Below are 6,276 nucleotides of genomic sequence, written 5' to 3'. Positions count from 1 at the left end.
GAACCACATAAGATCAAAATACAAAAGATATCTATTAAGCAAATTTAATCAAACGATTCTCACAAAAGCAACTAAGAATTACAATATAGGATTCAAAATTCTCATTTAATCATAAAAATTCCAGAAATAATAACTTTGTTCAATCATGAATGTCAACTAAGCACAAACCAAAGAAAATCAAAACAAGGTTACAAAGTAGAGGTCGAATTACACCGTGGATGGAAGATGAGGATGGATGATTAACGTTGTTAGTTTCTTGAATCTCGAAAGCAAGCTTCAAGGGTGGTGATGGATGATGGTTCACGGCTCCTTCTTCTCTTCTTTGACCTTGCTTGAAATCCGTGGCTTGCACTTAGAGGATGGAGAGAGGGAGAGAAGAGCTCACGCCTAGACGTCACAATGGAGAGGGATTATATAGGGGACGGCATACTTGGTCTCCAAGCCGTGTATTTCTCCTTTATTTCCCAAGAAATTAATTTAATCATGCCACACGGCTCCAACCAATCATGTAGCGCCAACTAAGCCCTAGGGTGTCATCCAACCAATCATAAAGCTCCAAAATAATTCCCTAATATATAGTTGCCGAATTTCTATGGATATATTCTGATTTTATACTTTAAATTCGGCCAAAACTCCTCTAGGGAATTTAGGGATGAACCTAGACGCATTTTGAGCTTTTTCTTGTTGTCCACACTTCTTCTTTCCTTAAAACTCTCCCTATTTCTTCTCCCAACGTTTTCTTCTTGATTTTTCTTGATTCTCACGTTGTTCTCTCTCTCTCTTTGCACGGCAAAGACTCTTAAGTCTCCCAAAAATATCTCCCTTGCATCACAAAACCCTAATTTCCATGGGCTTTGTCCATTTACGAAAATCCACAAAGGTCTTGAGAGTTCTTGGGCCTTCTTGCGTCACCTCTTTGCCATGTCATCTTCTAGTGTCTTCAAGAAGCTTTTCAACATCATGTCACTTCATTATTTCGGTCACACATCTTGATGGGCTTTGGAGTCTTGCGTCACACAGTTTCCTCTTTCGAACAGGATTTCCTGGTTGGACCAGGAAAGCTTCATTTCTGCTCATTTGTGCTTCCCTTTGTATCTCATCTTGTCTCCCTCCAACGTTGGCTAGCTCCTCTTTCCATTTATGAGCTCATTTCAGCACATTTATTCCAAGTACCTGAAAATAGAAACTGTTAAAGAAAAATAGAAACTTTCCTAAAATGAAAAACAAAAACTTTCCTAAACTAAAATGGGAAACTTTCTAAAAATCAAAAATAGAAACTACAAAATGGAAACTTTCTACAAATAGGAACTTTCCCAATCGAAGAATGGAACTTTCCTAAAATAAGTTTTATTAAGGAAATAACGCAGGAAATGTAGGGAAATAGCAGTTAAAACATCGCATTAAAATGCTCCTATCACCTCAGCGGCTGATTTGTTAAGACATGAATTGTGTGGGCCTGGAAGTATTGGCGGAGGCGTCTAGCGGCGATAATGAGTGCGAGGGCGAGCTGCTCCAGGGGGGTATATCTTGTCTCCGCCCTATTCATGCCTCTTCCGGCGTAGAATACTAGGAGCTCTTCCTGGCCCTCTCGTCGTACAATGGCGCAGCTTACCGCTGATGGGGATACCGCTAGGTATATGTACAATATCTTACCCTGTACAGGAATGGAAAGAAGTGGGACTGCTGCCAAGTACTCCTTCAAGGTCTGGAATGCCGCCTCACAGTCTGGGGTCCAGTCAATTTCTTTCTTGTGGGTCCTCTTCAGAACTTTGAAAAATGGGAGGCATCTGTCTGTGCGTCTGGAGATGAACCGAGAAAGGGCGGTTAGTTTTCCTTGGAGGCTCTGAACGTGCACTTTCCATTCCAGGGACTTCATGATGAGGCATCTCCAGGACAACCTCAGCCTCGGCGGGACTGACCTCCTTAGTCTGGGGGTCGACGGTCGTTTTTCGCGCATTAAGGCCAGCGGCGAACATGCCCTCCAAGTAGTTCTCTTGCTGGGCGATGTCTATCGCCTTATCAAATGCCGCACGACTTAATTTGTTGTCGGGAACGAGATCTACAAAACCAACGCCATGTTCTACCGATAAGGCAAAGGTGACACAATATATATATACAGATCCTATCCAGAGTGAGGCCTCGCTCTGAAATTAAAGTGCGAGGTTGGAGTTTAGGGTCACTTTTTGGTCTCGTATCCACATCTCGACCGTTCAAATTTTAGGTACTAATGTATAGATCATCTATGCAAAATTTCAGCTAAATTGATAGTCGTTAAGGCATTGATAACTGCCTTAAAGCTAGTACGGTTCAGGTTTGACAGATTCAGTTCATCCATTGGTTTAAACGAGTTAGATACCTTAAAGATCATCAATTTTGCGGAAACATTGCAGAGATGATCTATATATTAGTACCTAAAAACTAAACAGTCGAGATGTGGATATGAGACCGAAAAGTGACCCTAAACTCCAACCTCACCAAGAGTTTAGAAGTGGAGCACCTCGGCCACGGTCGGACCCTCGAAGCCGGACAGGCTCCACAAAGCATTCAACCCCATCAACAGCTTCCACATGTTCGGACAGACTTGTCCGAAGGCGATGTTGAACTCGCACAATAATATCTGAAGGTTCGGCAATAGCGGGAACCGAACCCCCTGGGGAAATAGCGCTTCATACATGGCCGCGTACCACTCCACCAGAGACGATGCTTTCTCATTCTTCAGCGGCGAGCTTAGCTTTGCCACCCCGGGAATCTTGAACACTCGCTTCAATTTGTTGATCACCGCTTGAGTCATCGGACCGCCCGCTTCGTCAACCGGCGTCCCATCAGACAATTTCCACGATTACTCCACAGTACTGTCATCGCCGGGGTTGCCACTCTCCTCATGTGAACCGCTGGCACCATTGTGGCTGGCCAACCGTTCCTCCCGCCGATGGCTGGCGGCGATATCCTCACCCGCCGCCACAGAGGTCTCCGCTCGGCCGCCACCGCTTTTTGCGTCCACACCCATATTTGGACATATGTTTAGCGGATCGGACAGTGAGGTTCCTGCAGGAGCAGACGGATGCACCAAATCAATAAAAATCCTATCTGAACCGCTAAGCGACACATCAAACCCGGAATCCTCACTGCTCGAGATCTCTATGACGTTAGCCATTGCAAATACCCTAAAACCCAAATTGTTAGTTCCAAACTGATCTAAGCTACCCCTATGTCAGATTCTATCCAAGAACACACATGCAAAAGCAAACTCAGAAATCACCAAAGCAAAAAATATATATAACCCTCCGAACCCAGATTCGACCATCTAGCAAGTTAGCCACCATAAACCCTTTGTGAAAACACCAAAACCAATCCACAAACCCCTCTAGACCCTCAAACATGTTGCCATAATATGCCAAAATCCCAAAAGAAACCCAACACAACCATAAACAACAGAGAAACGAAAACACAGAAGCACGAGATAAGGGTCAGAGGTCACCTACCTGAAATATGTGAGCACACAGATGATTGCTTCTGTCTTTGGGTTGGCTTCTCTCCTCCTAAATCGTGGCTTCTCTCCTCCTAAATCGACACCCTCGCTTCAAACTCGAACATTTGCTGCTGCAGACTCTCACAGGTCACAAAGCTTGAAGACGACGACCCAAGTTTGAAGTGTGAAGAAAAGTGTCAAATCTCTCTGTTAACGTTAGTGACCGAGGGGTCTCTAGTTAGCTTTAGAGAGAGAGAGAGAGAGAACGACACAAGCGAAGTATAGTGGTTCGTCTCCCGCCTTAGCGGGAAACTACGTCCACTTGAATGTTACACTAGTGTGTTGAGCCTTGCGGTCCAAGGGGATTACAAAAGATGTAATGGAGTGATGTTTAAGTGGGAGGATGCATTCCTTTTATAGGTGAAGGAATGCTTCTCCTTTACATTTTCTTAGATGTGGGATGACTAAAATCACTATTCTAGTCTAGAAAGCATGTTTGTTAAGGCAACTTTGCAAGGCCGGGAAGGTGGCTTCCCGGCGACGTATTTGCAACTTCCGGATACCGTAGCGTAGCTTGAACATAGGGCTACAAGATGCAAGTAGCGGTTGGGCCTCACCATGGCTTGTGGGTGTCCCAAGAGGGTGTTACTTATGTTTGGTGAGATAGCAAACTAGTCATGCTAGTAGAGGTATCTACAAGTCCCCGAAGTCCCCAAGTAAGAGGAGCTTCTTGGTTGGGGAGTTATAATCATTAAGTCATCAAGCATAAGTAACCGGCCGGCACGGAGCCCCTACAAGTCCCCGAACTCCGTAAGCAAGAAGGGACTCGTTAACCTGCACAACAAACACAAAAAACAGGCATATGTAGAATGCTCGTTGCATTGGGCAACAAATGTGAGTTGCACTGATATGCGTTGGCATATGTGAACGTATGGGGTGCGTGATACATGTTGATGTATACACGCAAATGGCGCCGAGTACGATCGATTATGATGTACAAACTCGAGAGCGCGTATGGTCGTGTGAGCATATGGATTGCATATGATAAATGTAAGTTGTATGAGCGCTGCGAAGGTAAGCGTTTGTAATTCATGAATGATGATTACGTGAACGCTTGTGTTTGTTTGGTTGTTGCTCATATTAATGGAACGCGAAAAGAATTCAATTTGTCGCAAGCGACAAATGGTAGAAGAATTCAATGTTCCATTAACGTGTGGTGTGTCGAGTAGACATGAGTGTGAAGCTTGGGAATGTCGGGAAGGCGTTAGCGGAAAACTCGGGGTCGCCGGGAAGGCATGAGCGGGAAGCTCGAGGATTTCCGGGAAGGCATGAGCGGAAAGCTCGTGAGCGGGAAGCTCGAAGTTGCCGGGAAGGCATGAGCGGGAAGCTCGTGGGTTACTGAGAAGGCAAGAGCGGGAAGCTCGTGGGTGCCAGGAAGGCAAGAGCGGGAAGCTCGTGGGTGCCGGGAAGGCAAGAGCGGGAAGCTCGTGGGTGTCGGGAAGGCATGAGCGGGAAGCTCGTGGGTGCCGGGAAGGCAAGAGCGGTAAGCTCAATGGTGCCGGGAAGGCATGAACGGAAAGCTCGTGAGTGAGTGGAAAGCTCGGGGATGCTGCAAAGGCATGAGCGGTAAGCTCGGGGGCGCCGGGAAGGCATGAGCGGTAAGCTCGGGGGTGCCGGGAAGGCATGAGCGGAAAGCTCGTGAGTGAGCGGAAGCTCGTGAGCGGAAAACTCGGGGGTGCCGCGAAGGCGTGAGCGGTAAGCTCGTGAATGGAAGCTCGTGTTGCCGGGAAGGCATGAGCGGTAAGCTCGTGAGCGGGAGCTCGGGGGTGCCGCGAAGGCGTGAGCGGTAAGCTCGTGAGCGGAAGCTCGTGTTGCCGGGAAGGCATGAGCGGTAAGCTCGTGAGCGGGAGCTCGGAGGTGCCGCGAAGGCGTGAGCAGTAAGCTCGTGAGCGGAAGCTCGGGGGTGCTGCGAAGGAGTGAGCGGAAGCTCGTGGGTTGCCGGGAAGGCATGAGCGGGAGCTGGGGGGTGCCGCGAAGGGGTGAGCGGTAAGCTCGTGAGCGGAAGCTCGTGTTGCCGGGAAGGCATGAGCGGTAAGCTCGTGTTGCTGGGAAGGCATGAGCGGTAAGCTCGTGAGCGGGAGCTCGGAGGTGCCGCGAAGGCGTGAGCGGTAAGCTCGTGAGCGGAAGCTCGGGGGTGCCGCGAAGGCGTGAGCGGAAGCTCGTGTTGCCGGGAAGGCATGAGCAGTAAGCTCGTGAGCGGAAGCTCATGGGTTGCCGGGAAGGCATTAACGGGTAGCTCGAATGTGATGCCCTGAGGCATGAGCGTGACCGTTGCTAATTATGCTGGGCTGTATCTATAAGTCCCCGAAGTCCCCAGTCAAGGAGGGTTTTCAGCGGGGTTGATACCAAAGCGTGGCTTTGTGCCGTAGTGCGAGTGCGTCTTCCATCTAGAATTGGTCGGAGCGAACGCTTTTGCCCTTTCGGGTGGGCCCCTGCTAGGCCCTCCGAGGAGTCCCCCACTCCTGGCTATAGACCTCCGGATGGTCGGAAAATTGTTTGATGAGGGGAGCTGCGTTTAAGCAGTGGGCGTTAGGTAGCGAACCTAATCTTAGATACCCAAGCGTCGGGGTTAACTGCCGGATCAATGGCTGTCGTGGGCTGTGTTAACTGGTCCCTTTACTTTTTCTCGAAAGAGAAAAGCTTGACTGCAATGCCGCGTAGCGGTCATTGTCATTATGAGGCGTTGCCTTACCGCTTGGCGGTTGGTCGTAGACCATAGACTCGTAACGTTTGTATTTGTATGAAAA

The sequence above is a fragment of the Rosa rugosa genome, chromosome 2, assembly GCF_958449725.1.
Source record: "Rosa rugosa chromosome 2, drRosRugo1.1, whole genome shotgun sequence".
NCBI lineage: Eukaryota > Viridiplantae > Streptophyta > Magnoliopsida > Rosales > Rosaceae > Rosa > Rosa rugosa.
Note: the sequence above shows the minus strand (reverse complement) of the source record.